Source organism: Ambystoma mexicanum, chromosome 9, assembly GCF_040938575.1.
Source record: "Ambystoma mexicanum isolate Mex_15411 chromosome 9, UKY_AmexF1_1, whole genome shotgun sequence".
NCBI lineage: Eukaryota > Metazoa > Chordata > Amphibia > Caudata > Ambystomatidae > Ambystoma > Ambystoma mexicanum.
Window position 1 is genome coordinate 1514925988 of NC_090931.1, and position 20037 is coordinate 1514946024.

The 20037-nt window shown below is 43.6% G+C and overlaps 1 pseudogene; it reads left to right on the forward strand.

Moving 5' to 3' along the window:
- LOC138489389 (zinc finger protein 208-like) overlaps nt 1–20037 on the forward strand; it is a 259432-nt pseudogene that overhangs the window by 101120 nt on the left and 138275 nt on the right.

Consider the following 20037-nt stretch of genomic DNA (forward strand, 5'->3'; position numbering starts at 1 on the left):
CCACAAATTTACCTTTAAATGGTGAAACTTCAAAGCGCGTCACAGGATGACAAATTCGCTGGTTTCTCGCCAAATGAGAGACCACTACTTCACAAAAGCGTCATAGTCCGCTAAAGTATCGCCACACCTAAATGAGACAGAACCAATACACAGAGACCACATGCTCTGTTATATCCAGAAAGGGGCTTCAAAATGCAATTACACATGAAAACAGGGCTCCAAATATCATAAAATAAATTACCTTCACAGATGTAGGGATCAAGACTGTAACAAGCAAAGCAGCAATCAACGTGTTTGCAAATGAGAAATCCACACAGTCAAACCGTAAAGTATCAATCTGGAAAACAATGGATGCATGGCAATGAACACCATATGTCTGGCATCACCCTTCAACATGTACCGATGGGAGTGCTTTTATTTCACCCTCGTGATTAAGACTAAGTGCCCGTACAATATATAGAATGCAGAAAAAAATTCCATGCTGTCCATCCTACACAACGTGGGAAACCCATGGTAAAAGATAACCAAACTACCCCACGCGTACAGGAAGGGAATGTACCGGCAGTGGGAAAATTATCACACACAGAACCACAATGCTAATGACTCACCTGTACACTCAGAGGGATTAAATCACTCTAATGGCAGCTTCCAAACGCACACAGCCAACACTGAATTCAGTGAAACCAAAAACTGCTGCACACTAACAGTACGTCTATGGTCGTGCGGCAACACAAAGAAAGGACTACACTACTCAGTGTAGGAAGGAAAGTCCATCAAAAGGAAGGGCCATGTTGGAACGGACCCGGCAACATAGAAAAAGGACTACACTACTCAGTGTTGGAAAAAAAGTCCATCAAAGGGAAGGGCCATATTGGAACGGACCTGAAGCCTACTGGTGTAGAACAGATTAGTGGACACCACGAGCACTAAACAGGTGTTTTTTAAAACAATGATATGCTGGCACCAACACAATATGGTATATGCATCTCACACTGTCAAAAATCATACTTGGCTGACCAAATGCCAATCAATGCTTTCGTTGAGACCTAGCACATTACTCTGTAATTTAAAAATAATTTTTTGCTCTACATTCAATAATTTTCGATCCGTTTCAATTTTGGTATGTCCATGCACCTTTTTCAAAATCAGCCATGTGAAATCATTAAAACCATGTTTCTTTTCAATAAAGTGTTTGACAAGGGGAGCAGTAATCACCTGGTTTTTGAGACAGCTGCGATGTTCCACCATTCGAACTTTACATTGCCTATTCGTTTTTCCCACATAATGTAGGCCACACGGGCAAGTGATTAAATATACAACATTGGCTGTGTTACAATTTGTCATTTCACTGAAGACCCACTTTGGAAGAAAGTCTATTGTGGTAAAGAAGTGTTGCCTCCTTTAATGGCGTTTAGAAAAAGTCAGAATCTACGGAATATTCTAATCAGAAATGATGTGACAGAAATGCGAACTCCACAGGTTAGACAAACTAGACTGTGGGGTAGGCCTGAAGTGAAAGGACATTTTCCATGTGGGAATTGCAGCATGTGTGGACAAACAAAAGAAACTAGAGTATTGCAAATTCTACCTGATGTAAAGTGGGTCTTCAGTGAAATGACAAATTGTAACACAGCCAATGTTGTATATTTAATCACTTGCCCGTGTGGCCTACATTATGTGGGAAAAACGAATAGGCAATGTAAAGTTCGAATGGTGGAACATCGCAGCTGTCTCAAAAACCAGGTGATTACTGCTCCCCTTGTCAAACACTTTATTGAAAAGAAACATGGTTTTAATGATTTCACATGGCTGATTTTGAAAAAGGTGCATGGACATACCAAAATTGAAACGGATCGAAAATTATTGAATGTAGAGCAAAAAATTATTTTTAAATTACAGAGTAATGTGCTAGGTCTCAACGAAAGCATTGATTGGCATTTGGTCAGCCAAGTATGATTTTTGACAGTGTGAGATGCATATACCATATTGTGTTGGTGCCAGCATATCATTGTTTTAAAAAACACCTGTTTAGTGCTCGTGGTGTCCACTAATCTGTTCTACACCAGTAGGCTTCAGGTCCGTTCCAATATGGCCCTTCCCTTTGATGGACTTTTTTTCCAACACTGAGTAGTGTAGTCCTTTTTCTATGTTGCCGGGTCCGTTCCAACATGGCCCTTCCTTTTGATGGACTTTCCTTCCTACACTGAGTAGTGTAGTCCTTTCTTTGTGTTGCCACACGACCATAGACGTACTGTTAGTGTGCAGCAGTTTTTGGTTTCACTGAATTCAGTGTTGGCTGTGTGCGTTTGGAAGCTGCCATTAGAGTGATTTAATCCCTCTGAGTGTACAGGTGAGTCATTAGCATTGTGGTTCTGTGTGTGATAATTTTCCCACTGCCGGTACATTCCCTTCCTGTACGCGTGGGGTAGTTTGGTTATCTTTTACCATGGGTTTCCCACGTTGTGTAGGATGGACAGCATGGAAGTTTTTTCTGCATTCTATATATTGTACGGGCACTTAGTCTTAATCACGAGGGTGAAATAAAAGCACTCCCATCGGTACATGTTGAAGGGTGATGCCAGACATATGGTGTTCATTGCCATGCATCCATTGTTTTCCAGATTGATACTTTACGGCTTGACTGTGTGGATTTCTCCTTTGCAAACACGTTGATTGCTGCTTTGCTTGTTACAGTCCTGATCCCTACATCTGTGAAGGTAATTTATTTTATGATATTTGGAGCCCTGTTTTCATGTGTAATTGCATTTTGAAGCCCCTTTCTGGATATAACAGAGCATGTGGTCTCTGTGTATTGGTTCTGTCTCATTTAGGTGTGGCGATACTTTAGAGGACTATGACGCTTTTGTGAAGTAGTGGTCTCTCATTTGGCGAGAAACCAGCGAATTTGTCATCCTGTGACGCGCTTTGAAGTTTCACCATTTAAAGGTAAATTTGTGGGTGCCCTGTTGGGACCCGTGTGAGTGTGGCATAACCTCTATGCCATGTTCTTTTTCTACATTTTGTAGTACTTCCTTTCCCTCTTTTTGGAACTCATTAGTTTTTCCTTTTACTCTTACAGGCTCGGAGGTTCTTTCCTTCCTTTGCCTGTATAGAAGTTTGAATCTACCCTTTCAGCACGGTGTTGAAGAGATTAGTGGATGCTTTTTTTAAAAAAATTTCCCCTGAAGAATGTTCACCCGAACTGGGCAGTGAAGAACAGAAACATGTTGGGATGGTTGTTGTTTTAGAGACACATTGAGATTTTTTTGTGTTATGTTATGTGATATCTTTTGTGTCATGCAAATAAGTGAACTTTGTATTTCATGTTTTAGTAACTGTTTTTTAGTGTTTAGTACACTGTGTTAGGTGAGGGTAGTGTTTTATGTTTAAATTCAGTTCGAATTATTTGAATAAAAATTTGTTATACACATTTTTTAATCAATCATAGCAGACGGTCCATTTTTTCAGGACTAGTGATGCCGGAAAACCTTATAGAGTTCCTGTGTAAAGGGGGTTGGATGTAAGTAAAACAAGACGTGTTATCTTACTCTTTATTGTATTATACATATTGATATCCCTGTCAGTAGAGTAGGATGTTATTATAGGGACTGTTTATACCTATTTGAACATACGTCAAAACTGTGTGGACATCCCTAGTGGGTATTGTTGTTGGATTGAACACTGCATGGTGTATTCATATGTGCTTGTGCATCCATGTCTTCCTCCTTAATTGCAGGTACCTTCTTTATGTCTTCACAAGGCCGTCTCCTTTGCAGATGCAGTTCATGTTGTATGCAGTACACTGACACACGCTGCCCGATTCCACACAGACTGTTTGGACATACTAGGGTAAGTGCCTATACGGCGCCTAGCCAAACAAGATACCATACTACCTGCACTCAATTCCGCAAGGCTCATATTCGCTTAGGGTGAACGCTCGATCCACCTGCTGACACTCCCACACCTATCGTTTCCTTGTCAACAACCTTCCGGCAACACAGACTCGATTTTGATTTTCTCTATACACTGTTCGGATGTCCTAACATCTTGTATACTGCGCAAATTTAATTAATACTGTTATCGATTTACTGTATCTTACCTAATCTTGTGCCCGCTCCTGCGCATCCATCCTGAGACAATCCAAAGTCTCGATCTACCTACGGCCAAGGCTGCCACTCGACTCAGCTCTATGTTAGCATTGTGTGCTACACTGTCCATCTCTGTATGGCGCACGCTATTATATGTGCAACTGCAACTGTGCGACAATCGTACCAGGGTGAATTTATAGGCTATGCATGTGATCTGTGAAATGCTGCTCTTTAGGCCTAATGCTGAATCTGATTCTATGTGTGCTACTGCCCATGTACTTGACCTGCCGCTTGTTAGACATTAGTGCTAAAATTGAATTTAGGTGATAGGCTACTGCCCATATATTTGAACTGCTGCCTTTCAGTCCTTAGTGATAAATCGAATCTAGGTGTGTCACCGCCCTTGTACTGAACTGCTGCCTGTTAGACCTAGTGCTAAAGTTGAATCTATGAGTGCTCCTGCCCTTGTACTTGAACTGATACCTCTTAGACCTTAGCGCTGATACAGAACATAGATGATACACGACTGTATGTTAACTGACAACATCTACTCTGCACTAGTCCTATCCTGCCCACACATACAATGTATTTTCATACGCTTTATACTGTGCTACTTAGATCACTACTTTATACTATGAATACCCAATACCCGACCATGTTACTAAATCCTGTTGCACATGAGCCCTCACCTAATTCGTACAAACCAACTGTTATGACCACCGCACCCTGTACTGTTCTCCAGAGGAACCTTAAACTACATGCCAGGCTCCCAAGGCTTTATGACCCTTTAACTAAATTAGCTCACAGCAAGGCTAATACTATCCCCCATAGCCCCTCCCAGCACCCTCTTCAACTGAACAATAGACTCTACCGTGAGCCTATCCGCGCCGAGAAAGGTACGCATAAATCTTTGCTACCACCCCTAAAACCAGTACAACCTGGGACCAAGGGAGCACTGATAAATGCCCGCTCCATGGTAGCCCATGCAACAGACATTGCCGACCTACTCTACAACGAAGATCTGGACTTCTTAGCGGTTACTGAATCTTGGCTACATCCTACAGCAGGCCCTGCAATTATGTTAGCCATACCAGATGATTATACTCTACTAAGACTTGATCGTACCACCTCTCGAGGCGGAGGTCTTGCCATTATAGCTAAAACTAAATTCCCTCTGATAATTGAGTCACCATCCAATGCAGGATCCTGTGAATGTCTAACTGCAAAGTTAACCTTATCTAATACACAATCCATCTCCATTCACCGTATTTACCGACCACCCGGCCCTTTAGGGTCATTTGAAGAAGACCTTACAAATATCTTATCAAATAATCTCAAAATTCCTCACAACGCATCCTACTAGGAGACTTTAACCTGGGTTTTAGTGACCCCGCAGACTCTAATGCCACAATAATCTACAATACCTTAGAGGAACTGTGCTTTACCCAGAAGATCACAGAGCCTACTCATACCAAAGGTAGAACTCTGGACTGGCTAGCGGTGCAAAACTGCCCAGTCCTGATCTCCTCTATACTTCCGCAGCCCTGGACAGACCACTACTTGATCTCGTTCACCCTAGAAGCGACTCCAGCGCAAACTAACAGTATAGCTCCAGCTGTCCAGTCTCGAAACAAAAAGAAAATTACCCCTGAAAATGTGATCCCATTGATCGCACCGACCTTGAATGCCATTCCGGATCACACAGATCCATTCATGATGGTAGACATATACAATAGAGTCATGCTCTCATCCCTTGATGTCAAGGCCCCTTTGAAGCTAAAAAAGAGCAAACCTCGGAAACATATCAACTCTTGGTTCTCTCCTCATCTTAAAGCCCTCAGACAGGAAAGGCGACGCTGTGAAAAAACCTGGAGATCACATCCCTCAGAAAAAAATAAGAAAAACCTGAGCAGACTAGCATCCCAATATAAAAAAGAAATTATCCTGGCCAAACAAATGTCCTACAGCACTCGAATCTCACAAGCCAATTCCAACACCAGAGAGCTCTTTACAATACTAAAAGAGGTTGAATCTCCTATCCAAGTTCCTGACTCGTGCCTCAAGGATAAAAATTGGTGCACGGGTATACAAAATGCCTTAGCCAACAAAATCTCCTCTGTCAAGACGAAAAAAAGAGTCCCTTCTCTCCTCCACTAAACCAAGTATCCTCATCCATAAAAAGACTCACCCTACTCAGCCGCACCCCCCTGTGCACAATCTCTATTTTAACTTCCACATAGTATCCACCAAAGAGGTAGACAATGTCATTCTCACCCTCAAACCATCGAACTGCCACGGGGACCTATGCCCTGCACAATTGATAAAGGACGCGACCCGTGATCTCGCACCATGTATTACCAAACTAATAAATGCGTCATTCACATCAGGCACTGTACCTAACAATTTGAAACAATCTTGGGTCCTCCCCTTGCTTAAAAAAACGAATCTAGACCCTTCTACTCCCACTAATTACCGCCCCATCACCACAGTACCGTTCCTTCTTAAAATTCTCAACAAAATAGCATACCAACAAATCCAACATTACCACAAGCACTTCCATCTCCTAGGTGTCCGACAATCGGGCTTCAGGCCTCAACATGGTACCGAAACTGCACTCATAGATCTTAAGGCACAGATAGATGAGCTGAAAGATCGGGGTAAGACTGCACTACTGCTACTTCTTGATCTCTCAGCTGCCTTCGACCTGGTCGACCACGAGATCCTATGCGACCACCTACAAAAAGCAGCCCATTTCTCTCAAGAGGCAACTGACTGGATCCAATCCTTTCTAAATAACCGCACAATGAGAGTCTTCTCCCTACTAGCAGCAGCCGACCCAACGCCCATCACTTGTGGCGTGCCTCAGGGATCCTGCGTCTCCCCAACACTTTATAACATCTTCACAAAGCCCCTTTTTGATGATCTAGATGGTCTGGGTATCACCTACACTAATTACGCCGATGATACGAGGGATTATGACAAGGATTTGGCCTTCGTCAATAAAGTGTACCTCATCATCCAGGCATGGATGGCCTCACACGGTCTATGCCTGAATGATGACAAGACAGAACTCCTCATTCTAGGGTCCTCACATAACCTCAACAAACTAGACCAACACTACTCCTCTTTCCTCTTTCGTAATTGACAACAATAAGATTACGGTAGCCAAGGAGGTCAAAACCCTCGGCTTCTACCTAGATTCTACTCTCACCTTCAAAAAACAAGTTAATGCTATGGCATCCGCCACATCCTACACATGCAAACTCATCAGGGCAGCCAAACCTTTTCTCTCTCCCTCTAACTGCATCACCCTAGCCAGGGCTCTGATCCTGTCCAAGTTGCTCGTAAAGGGCAATTTCAGCTCCCTAAAAACACTACTGACCTGCGGTGTACCGCAGGGTTCAGGCCTGTCGCCTCTGCTCTTTAACATTTTCTCAAAACTCCTATGCAATATGTTTAGAGACTTGGGTGTTCAATTCACAAATTACGCTGCTGATACCCAGCTAGTATTTGAATTGTCCGGTTCCTATCAAAAGGACGTTGAAAGAATAAACAAAGTGTTCAATGCTATCCAAAAGTGGATGGCAAACAATTCTTTGGCCCTCAATGAGGTAAAAACAGAACTCTTAATTCTTGGCACACCACAAAAAATAGGAAAACTAGATCAACAATACAATAAAATCAAAGACAAACAATAGCTTCATCAAAGTATCTAAGCATGCTAAGACCTTGGGCATTTTTATGGACTCGCATCTCTCGTATAAGAGACAGGTCTCCTATCTTAAATCCACATGTGCCTTTTACATCAATCTCATATGGCAAATTCGACCATATCTACCACAACAAAATCTTGCGCTGATTGTAGGAGCTATAATTAACTCCAAACTGGACTACTGCAATAGTCTCTTGATGGGTACCTCTAAGGCTAACATCAAGAGATTGCAGACCATTCAGAATGGTGCAGTTAAGGCGGTCTGGGGCTTGAGCCGGTGGGAGAAAACATCAGTTGGCAGGAAAAAACTTCACTGGCTACCAGTTCAACAGCAAATAAAATTCAAATGCTCAGTTATGACCTTCAAATGTCAGACAGGCATCGGTCCTAATTATCTCACTAAGAGACTAATTAAGGCCCCGGCTCAAAGAACTCTACAATCTAATGGAAAAAATAATCTTCAACAACCACGGAAAACCTGGGAAAGAGTTGGTGGCACAAATTTTACTCACTGGGCTCCGATGATTTGAAATGCTATGCCATCTCCCATAAAAAACAGCACGTCTCTTACCATCTTTAAGAAACTGCTTAAGACATATCTGTTTGACGAAGGAAAAGTCTAATAGAATCTCTATCTCATTCTCTTTGTAGTCCTGTGTTTTACGTTGTTCTGTCTCCGTTGTGAGTGCTCTGAGGCCTATGGGCGATAGGGCACTATATAAAATCCAGAATAGATAGATAGGTAACAAGCTAAATGGCAATAAAAAAATAAGCTACAGACTGTCTCCTTTTATGAGCTTTTCTTTGGGTTCTATACCACCTGCCTGTGGACCACTAAGCTGTAGCCTCCAGGCTGTCTCTCCGGATGCTCGTGTTTGTTTAGCTTTCACTCCTCATTACACTTGTAATGCTGTTTGTACTTCCAGGAAGACAGCAATGTCTCTTTACAATCTGTGCAGCAAAAATGGTCTATATTACACCAGGAAGAGACAGACATATTACCATCCAAGTCTATGGCGCCTTTACAGTGGGCTAGATGATGCCAAGAAGAGGCATAGACATATTACCATCAGAGTCTATGGTGCCTTACTGCAGAGCAGGTGATGCCAAGAAGAGACATAGACATATTATCATCCATGTCTATGGTGCCTTACTGCGGGACAGATGATGCCAAGAAGAAACATAGTCATACTACCATACAAGTCTATGGTGCCTTACTGCAGGACAGATGATGCCAAGAAGAGGCATAGACATATTGCCTTCCAAGTCTATGGTGCCTTACTGCTGGCCAGATGATGCCAAGAAGAGAAATAAACATATTACCATCCAAGTCTATGGTGTCTTACTGTGGGACAGATTATGCAAAAAGGTGACATAGACATAGTACCATCCAAGTCTATGGTGCTTTACTGCAGGATAGATGATGCCAAGAAGAGACATATACATACTACCATCTAAGTCTATGGTGTCTTACTGCAAGACAACACAGATCCCCAGTCCTCTTCTGCAACAGTGATAGATCCTGCACATGTAAAGGTTATATCAACCTCAGAAGGTGGCAGGAGGACTATAAATAATTCTTTAAAAAAAGAGGTTATCTTCTCATCCCAATACAAAGATCCAACAGACCCACAATAAATCTTGCATGTGATTACTGTGTACTGTTCTCTGGCAGCGTCTCAACGCTTGTTTTACGCCATGCCCATAGTTAGTAGATTGGGTTTGAAGAATGGACTCTTAATCGATTTCGCCACAGGATAATTCAATGGTAAAGTTATGTTCCACTCTCAGCCCTCCTTACTGGTGGCTGGCTTATGACCCTCAACCAAAATGTCCTTCTGGTCTCTTCCAACACCAGGGCTGTTTTGTGCAGTTCAAAGTGTCTCTGTATTCTTCATTATTTCCTGGTGCTCACCTAAATGTCTCCCTCTCAGGCCACATGACTGATAGTATAGTCGAAAATGTCTCCTTATTCTTTCCCTTTTCCAAAAAGGATATTCTCTGACTCTTGAAGTCACGCTTTAGCCACCTCACCACGGACGATGATTACTTTCAGCTCACCTTGGGTTTGTGGCCCTTTCTCCCGCTCTTGGGATATTGATCTTCCCACCCCACCTTGCAGTGCTGTTTCCTTCTCCCCCACCTCGGAAAAAAGTTCTCACTTTCCACCTTGAGATTTCACTTCTTACAACCCCTTATTGCGGTACTGTTGCTTCCACCCTACCTTGGGGTCCTGTTACTCTCACCCCGCTCTGGGGTCTCAGGTCTCTTTCTTTTAGCACGTTTTGGGCTATGGCCAGGCCTCATCTTCCCTCTTCGCCTTCCTCCTTCTTCCCTGGTGCAACTGCATAACCTTTGTGCTGTAGTGCTCCTCGGGAGGGGTGGTATCCTTGGCTGGTGCAGCACCTCATACTGGCTTCTTGCTTGGTGCTCCACATAGGTTTGGTACTTGGGCTTCTGTCTGCTGGCCCTCGCTGGTTTATCAGTGCTGTGAACAGCTGGAACTGTCTCTCCATGTCTGGAGTAGTTGAGGATTCTTTTCTACTATGTCTGTGCAGCTCTGGACCCCATCGGAGAGAACATGCCACAAGCTGCTCGGCTCTTCCACGGCAGACGTTGTCTGCCTTCGACTTGTGCTGCTGAGCCCCAACTTCAAGGAAGAAGTCTCCCACAGACGGCCTTCACCTGCAGCTGGCTCTATTACCTGTTAATGTACTAATATAAAATGTATCATGTATAAAATCAAATAGTAGAGTAAACATGAAAAATAAACTTAAAGAAAACAGTTAATTATAAGTTAGTATTAAATAAGAAATCAACAATTAATTATTCTTTAGACGCTCTTGGAAAATAATTTATCAGTGAACATAGTTATAGTGAATGACATTCTAAGGTTATCTAATCGACACATGAAGGCCCACCACTCTGATACGTTGTCTGCCTTGGACGTGTGCTGCTGAGCCCCACCTTCTAGGAGGACGTCTCCCACAGACGGTCTTCACCTGCAGCTAGCTCTGCAGGACTTCCTTCACCTGTCGCTGGCTCTACAGGACTTCCTCCACCTGCGGCTGGCTCTGCAAGACTTCATCCACATGTGGCTGGCTCTGCAAGACTTCCTCCACCTGTGGCTAGCTCTACAAGACGTCCTCCACCTGTGGCTGGCTCTACAGGACTTCCTCCACCTGCAGCTGTGTGGGATATATTTACCTACTCAGCAGTACTCCCCACATCACCAAGCTGCGCATCTGCAGTGACCAGCAAAATGGCTGCGCTGGCTCCTGTGAGCACCATGGCCTCAAAACTGTGTTTTGCAGCGACAAAAAGATGGCTGCACTATCTTGTCAAGCACATATTGGGCAGGATGGAACAAGGGGGCATACTGAGGAAGCTTGCCGTGTGTTCTTACATATACAAAAGAAATAGAGTGAAAAAGCAGCGCTGCTTTCCTGCCAACCCAAAGTTCCATGGAGAAAGGGAATTATTCACATTTAAAAATGATGGTGCTCTGATGCTCTTTTTCCTTTGATTCCTTATCACAATATTTTATTAATAAGACCCTGCCATGCTTATCCACATTCACACTGTGCTTCGGCAAAACCAAGCATGACCACTGAATGACAGGCTCTGTCAAGCCAAATCTGAAAAAGGCCTAAAGAAACTTCATCTTCCGCAGCACAGGAAAAGCTTCACTTTTTGAGTTACAAAGTGTCAAGGATCAGTAATTCAAAGAAACTCCAGGTCTGGGCTATGTCAGTCTCAGTGCATCTGTGGTTGAAGCAAAACTGCTGCCTACCAGAAACTAACCAGGGCTGCAAAACAACATTGGCAAGGCACATGGAAAAAAACGAATTTGAAAGATAAATCCCATCAACATTTGCTCCACATGTGTAAAAATGGGTTTTGCAAACTAAAGAGAAAAAAAGGCCTTTTCTAAAAAAAAGTACAATGTTGAACACAATCGTCTCCTTGCCTAGCAATGGGAAAGGGGATTGTGCTGTGAAGATACATGTATGAGATGGTTCTATTCGGCAGGTTTTCTTCAAATTCAGAGCCAAACATAAATACAATTAAATCCAACTGCAGTGGCAGCATGGGGGTTGTCAGCCCAGAAACAGGTTTCTGATAAGAGGATACCAGAAACAAAAGGGAACCACCATAAACTTCCAGGACACCCAATTAATTGCTAGATTGGACAGACTGTTGTCTGTGCTCCAGCCTCGTACAATAGAATTCTAGGATACTAAAGTGTGAAGTGAAAATGTACACCTCCTCGTGATTTCCACCAGAAGCTTCAAAGAACATTTCCGTGACAACCTTGGACTGGGGGGGTGGCTTGGGAAGCTATGCCCAACTAAGAGGAACAATACAGCCGATTTGTTTCCAAGGACTATTTTATAAATAAACTTTGAAGACTGTTATCTCTGCAGCTGGACTTTGCAAAAATGTGAAAATGTCACTGTTTAAATGTGATTTTGTGGTTTGTAATTTAAGACATTGTAGCATTCACTGACCCCTTGGGAATAGAAATGGCAGAGAATTGGGTATTATAAGGAAAGTATCCATGATGCCATTGCGAATTGTAATACTTACATGCCTAATGATAATCCACAACCATGTATAAAGTTATAGAATTTTAAGTAATATAATTCTCATGGAAAAGTGTGAAAAACTGGTAGAAGGGCGAAACGAGGTCCCACAACTGAGAGGATTGGACTGCTATGCTCTACATAAAATATATAATCTGTCCATGTGATTTGTTACCGTGCCACAACTGTACAAATGTGTAAATTCTGTTATGACTGATTTTTAGCAAAAAGGACTGTGGGGAGGCTTTGTACATCGTAAAGTACAGCCCGTAAACTGAGTCACATCCAAGAGGAGGCAACCAACATTGATTGTCCAATCCAGTTGTTTAGAGGTGTGCTTAGCTAAGCCTGCCCCACCATATAGTCTATGATGTCACTATGCATTATAAATAAGAGCCCCTCGCAGAACTCTAGAGACACCTTCTCCTGAATTCCTGCACTGCGTTCCTGTTCTCCATGCATCTTGCTGATTCCAGATTTTCACTACAAGGCCAAAGCATTGCTGACCCTACTCCAGAGCCGACTGCAAAACCCAAGCATAGCTGATCCCTACTCCAGCAAGGCCATTGATCCAGAAAAAAACACTAATACCCCATTAACAAAAATGGGAAAGCGGTTGTACCTTTTGCATCCTGAAATCAGACCGGCTTGCTGCCCACTACCTGCATGCCCGCTGACCTTTAGTATCCAGTGACCAGAATTGCCGAGCTGTCCTTGCCATTCGGTGACCAGAACTGCCCAGCTGTTTGCTGTAAAGGTGCGCTCGCTGTGTGGTGACCAAACCCTGTTGGCTGTCCAAAATCCCAGATTCAAAAGTGGACTGTGAGTATCCCGCATCCCATAACCCATAGTCTACCCCATCTTGACCCTTTTGTCTGTATTACACTCTACAAGAAATCCTATTTATACAGTGGTAACTTGTTGAAACTGCATATTTTGAGTGATCAGATTAGTTTCCGCTTAGGGTTAGATGCTGGGGTAATAAGGTTGAAGTCGTGAATCAACCTTGGATCTTACTGTGTCCCTCTTTGGCGATGTAGTCTGAATAGTCTAGTTTAAAGTAAACCTGTTCTTGTCTCAAATGATTTTCTTTCCTATTTCACAGCTCCTCCATTTTACTCAAATCAACCCTTTTTCTATCTTGCATATCTCATGCAGTTTTTAGCTAGATACCTCCTTTCACTGTTGTCTTGTCCCTGTAATATATAGCTTTCCCACAGCACAAAAACCGCATTGCACATCAGAGTATTTCACCTGTTCTTTCATAGAAACCATTTATGGCATTTTAAACGGGAATTAGGTAAATTGCAAGTTTTCCAACGTGTCATTTGGCTGCAGCATGTTCTTAACTTTCCACTTGTTTTCGACTTGTATGCCTTTTGCTGATCCATTGCCTTGTGATTGCCAGTGATGTAACATACATGCTATCGTGATAAAACACATGTATATTATAATTTAACCGTACAAAGTGTTATTTTAGTCCTTTGCAAAGGGTTTAAATCTTATTTCATGAGAGAAGGTTGGATTTGGATTCTGTTTACTGCCTCTTATTCCTGACTACCTGCTGCTTCTTTCTATCCATTCAGAGTTAATTGTGGGTTGAGGTAACATTGCAGGGGGAAATCCTAACTTGGATACTATCTATCCTAATTCATAAAGTGCTCCTATTCACTTGTGCATCAAGTGCATTGCTTACATTTTCATTGTAATTATCACCCCATTGGTGATTGCTGCCCCATATTAAAATTGTATGATTTATTTCAATTTTAAAAATAAATAAAATATTGTACTTTCACTAACCGGCCTGGTTCATGGTCCTTTGTGACCCAGGGTATTTGAAAAAGGGTGTGTGATACGAGTTGTATACCATATCAAATTGAATTTTCATAAAATAAAGAAAAGGGCATCTCAGTTGTGCGCTACATACTAGGCTGAGACCAAGGTGTGTGTCACCTGATTTAAATCCTTAACAAATTTAGGGGCTCGTAGCTGGGAATTGAGTTTGGTTGCCACCCGTGGCAGTCTAACACAGCAGAGTAACCTGCAAGGAAGTGATACTTTGTGTGTTTGGAATACTGGGTTACTCTGCACAAGCGCCTCCCCAAAACAAATACTCTAAGGACCAGGCCTGTGTCTAAAAATTCAAGCTAAATCAACCCCAAAATAGACAGAAAGCAACAGAATACAAGTTACCCATACATAAATAAATACATTAATAAAGAAAGAATATTTACAAAATGACTGTTTCTGTAGAGATCAATATGGCTAGGGAGCACCTTCTGCACAAGTTATTTGTCAGAGGTGAATGGCCAGAACCAGATGAAAAAGTCTGGCTACAAGAAATAACACAACAGGTCACTGCCATGAACCTGGACACGTGACAGGACAGTGGCCTATTGCATCAATCTTTGAGTGAGTTATGTATGACCATAAAAATTAATGAGGAGCAAATTAAAATTGCCAGATTCGCAGCCTACATGTATTTCTACATTGGAGTGATGCAGGAAAAGCAAGAGGAAAATACAACTCTTGCGCAAAATCAATCTGAACTTTTAGCTCGGATACAGGCTGAAATAAAATTAGCGGAACAAAAATTACAAAAGAGCCAAGAGTTTGAGGCAGAATCTGGAGATTACATTAAAAATTAAAAGAGTACTTGGTCCTCCAACTACAGAATAATGTAGACATAGAGGCCCAACTAGAAGCAGTAAAAATAGAGTGTCAGGAAAAGGTTGACTTTCTAGAAGAGAGTCAACAGAAACGGACTCAACAGTTAACATATAACACAAGCTTCTCAAGACGGATAACCATGCTGCAAGATCAGGTGAAAAGGCTGGAAGAGGAGAATAGGAAATACATTATTAAAGAACTCCACTCCCAAGCAGAATTCGATCAAGAGCGCCAAAAATGGAATACCATCAAGCAACAAAGGGATAACCTGGCTGAACAGCGAGGCACACTAAATCAGGAGAAAGATTCCCTATGTCAGGAAGTAAGTAAATTAAAAACAGAGTTACAGGGAAGTGAGTTAGGCCTTAAGAAACTAAATGAACTTAAAACAGAATATGGGAAACCACTGGAGCACGCCAGATGGATAGAAGGTGCTATGGAAGAGAATACCCAAACTAAAAATGCACAAACTCAGGAGGTGAATCTCCTGCAACAAAAATTGGCTCAGGGTGCCCAAACTATACAGGCAGCACAATGAGATAACAAGGCCCTCTGTGAAGAGAATGATGGACTCCACAAACAAGTTGCAGTGCAAGAACGGGTAATAGAGACTATTAAAACCCTGATAGCCGAACAAAAGGCTCAGATCTTTGCCTATTATCAAGAGATAGGGGCTGAGAAAGAAAAACTAGCAAGGTTGGAGGAGGAGTATCCTAGATCTAATACAAATTGGAGGGACCCCAAACAGGTAGAGAGGGACAGGGAAACCCCTGATCATAGTATGATGACCTCTATACTAAGGAACTCACACCCATTTAATCCTTTACACACTGCTGACTTCATGGCTACCGGTTCATATGAGCCGGAAACCATGAGGCCATCAGAATTTAATAGGCCAAGCATAATGGGGCTGACAGGTCAGCGGCCCCCAGGAATTGAGTGAAGGGCATCCCTGTGCATGTACAAAAGCATAAAGTCTGATGTCTCTGACCAGGAAATTTCCTACGAGGAGAAAGTCAGGTAATCAGACCTGGGGAGCACTACCTCCAAAGGGGCCAGTTGGTTCAATTTGCTCAGGAACAACAGGAAAAGAGGCCCCATAAGAGCATCCTGAAGACCTCTACCCAATCAGGGCAGTGGGGGGGGATCCTACGCTAATCCTAGGAGCAGGGTGGAGTCAGAAGACTACTCTCCTGTGCGCCGCAGGGGAGTAGAAACTAGGCCCCACCATTCTGCGAACCTCTTCCAAGCTCACAGAATCAGGGAGCACCTAGATGATCATGAGGGGACCTCAAGTAGAAGAGCCTCTGCGTCTGAGGGTGAGTGGAATCGGGTGATTAAGCCAAAGAAGGCAAATAAACTCAAGCAAGTTATTACCGAAGACCCCTTTAGGCAGATAAAGGCCATTAGGAGTTTCATTACCCCATAAAACAAAAATGCAAAATATTCTGTCTGGGAACACTTGGAACTCTATGAGCAGATGATGGACACTTCACACCTGAAAGACAACCAGACCTGCTTAGAGTATGTTAAATGGACGTTCCCTCCAGAGTACTCCAGCTTTTTTGCTGGACTGGAGGACCAGAACCATTCAAGATGTCCAGCCATAGGGCGGCCATCTTGAAACACTTTTCCGGCCACAGAAACCCCCAAGAGGCTCGCAAAGCGGCCTACAATCTGCAGTGCAGGGAAGATCAGGCCCCACGAGAATTTGTGCAGGAGCTAAAATGCACCTTTACACAAACCACTAGGCGGGTGCGCACGGAAAGCAGGGAGTTTATAACTACCTTCTTTCATGCACTCCCAAAGTATATTATGACCCAGCTGGTGAGGGACTTCCACGATAAAAGATCTCTGGACGGGCTCATAGAGCAGGCGACCCGCATTTATGAAGTCCAAAAACCTGCAGAAAACAAGAATCAGACCAAAAACCCCAAGCCAGTCAACACCCCTGCTGCTGCTAAAGTAGCGGAGGTGAAGGTTGCCCCAATTTTAGACCTAGAGATGGGGGGAGACTAAAAATGCACCTACACAAAATCAGCAAAATCAGAGACCCAGAAGGCCTTCAGGCCAATCACAAACAGTTGGCGGTCAGGTCAGTAATCCTACCAATGGGACCTCTAACTCTCCTGATTATATAAGTCCCAGCTACAATGGCAAATGACCAATCTTGGGGTATGTATGGACTCACCCAGCCCCATGGGGGATCCAATCAGGTAATTACCGGCCAAAGAAACTTTCCTCCTAACTTCTCCCAAGAGGGCCGTAATCCCCCAAATGCTGGGCTAAGTTTCTTTCCCCGGTACCCACAAAACACCAACCCACAGGACGACCCTCCTTTCTTTCCCCGCTTTCAGGAAACCAGACAACCCAATCCGGGAGAGGGGAAGGCAAGGGTGGAGGGTTACCAAAATTCACAATATCCAGGGTCCTACGGGAGAAGGGATAGTTACCCTTCCTGTGATCCACCTAGATTTGAAAAGAGGCACCCGTACCAGCCGGAACGGGTGTCCCAACTGGAACGCCAGGTCCAAAACCTGACCCAGGACCTGGGTCTCATGTTGAGGGCTCAACATAACCCTCAGGTGAACATGGCAGCTCAGAACCCCACAAACCAAGGGTCTGGCACCCCAGAACAATGACAGGGAGAGTACCCTGACAACTCACCGGTTCCAGAGGAGGAGGCACGGGGAAAGGGGGGTGTAAAGCCTTATGGGATGCTTACTTTCTCACTCGTGAAAAGCCCCTGGACACCCAGGAACCGGAACAAAAATGTCTTGCCCCAGAAAATCTGCAACCCAGGGAACAGAGGGTGGGTAGGAGAAATAAAGACAGCAAAAGGGCCCATTTTGGGGAGGAAGTTAGTGTCCTCTAGTTTGAAGGGGAAGAATCCTTTGAGGATTCTGGGAAAAAAAATCTCCTCCTTCAGGGTCGGGGGAACTCCTCCCAAAGAAAAATGGGTCCCAAGAGATCTAAATGAAGACTGGGTGGATGTGGGGACTGAATCAGAATCGGCCATCCTGGAACCCCAGAATGAGCACCCAGGGAATCAAGCATTAAAAGAGGATTCCCAAACTTCCCAAATCACTTTTGGTGACTGCCTCCAAAAAGGGGGGTGGGGGGCAGCCCGGTATCAGAAAAAGGGGAGCCCAAAACTCCCCAAATATCAGAATGTCAAATTTTCTTTCAGATTCCCAAGCTCCAACACAGGATTATGCCCAAACTACCCCTGTGTCGGAGTCCAAAATAAAGAAATTGACCACCCAACTTGCCCAAAATGCACATTACCTTTGTCCGCTTGAGGAGAAGGAGGGTAGATTTTATGCCCCGGTCCAAGTGCAAGGGCAATGTACATTTTTGGCGCTGGTGGACACTGGATTCCAAGCCACTCCTCTGGCAAAAAGGGCCTTTGAGCAGCTAAATTCAGGAAGGGGGGAGAGATACCAGATCCCGCTCACCCTTCTTTCTGGACAACTCCAAAACTTTGATGGGAATGAAATTCCTGTCGACGGGAGAGCGGATTTGGAAATATAAATTGGGCACCACAAAGTGAAAAACCTGGTCATAGTCGTGACTCCAAAGGGCACACCCTCTCTACTAGGGAATGACATCCTGCGCAGGTTGTCCCCCCTAATAGCTTGTGTGAATAAGGTCCGATGGACTCAGACTAACAGGCCAATAAAATTGAAACAGAGTGTCACCCATGTTAGTTTAAATGGCACATGGTTCAACAAACACCTGATCATATTGAGTTTCATTTCCAGAACAATCAAATACCTGACGTGACAGTAATTGCTGTAGGACAACAAACTGGTGATGGGAAGTCCTCTCCATTCCTGAAAATCAACCAAAATAATTTGAAGTTTTATACTGATTCACAATCTGAAAATCCCAATTCCATAGTCAAAAGTGATGAGAAATCAGCTCAAAGTTTAGCTGATATTCAGAAAATTAGAGAACAGTTGTTCATCCCTATTCAGTTAAATGAGGGGAAGGAATCTGTTCTCGCCCGAGTGTGCGTGAACCACGGTAAGAGCATCATCAGTGAAGTCATGTTCCGAAATCTCCCAAAAGATCCAGCCATTCCCACATTTAAATTGATCGAGAAGTGGGAAATGCGTCTCGAAACTCCCAATTCCAAACATCTCCTACCTTGCAGGTGTATGCTCAAAATTTCTATAGGTAACAAAAGCATAGAACATAATTGTTGGGTTGTGCGAGATGTCCCTGCTGCATTTTATTTAGGCAGTGACATTCTCAATCGTTTTGACATTAATTTGGACTTGATAAATTACAAAGCCTGGTCCCGACTAGGGGGCAATCCCATGGGCTTTGATGATTCAGAAAAAGCATTTTGGTCAGCCCAATTGCTGCCGTATGCAGTTGAAGTTCAAATTGGAAAGGCGGTCACCATCCCAGGACGGACCCGACTATTCCAACTTGAATAAAAAATTAAAAGAGGACAGAAACTGCAAAATCCTGACGCATAAGTACACCTCATTGCCCATCTCCAACAGCAGGGGTTGGGGTAAAACCCAACACCATTAGTTAATGTAGAACACAACACCATTGCAATAGTGATGGATAACAGCGACCAGAGGAGTATCACTCTGGGTGCAGGCACCATTAATGGCAGTTGATGACCGACATTTTTCCATGGATCTAGGAAATTAACTGATAGGACCAATCCCCAATGACTGTTCTGACAATGATAGTGACAATGGGCCTCATTCTGAGGTGGGCGCAAAGGGATACCGGGCACCGGTAATGACACTGGTGCCGGTAATCCCTTTGCGCCCTATTCTGAAGTCCCCCAACGGGACCCGTAAGGTACGTTTGGTCGGACTAAACGTACCTTACGGGTCCCGTTAGGACACCAGGGAACAAAAATCGGTACCGCAAATTGCGGTAACGTTAGTTGCACCTTCCCCATTCCCATTGAGCCCTATGGGGGCTCAAATGGGAATGGGGAATGGAAAAT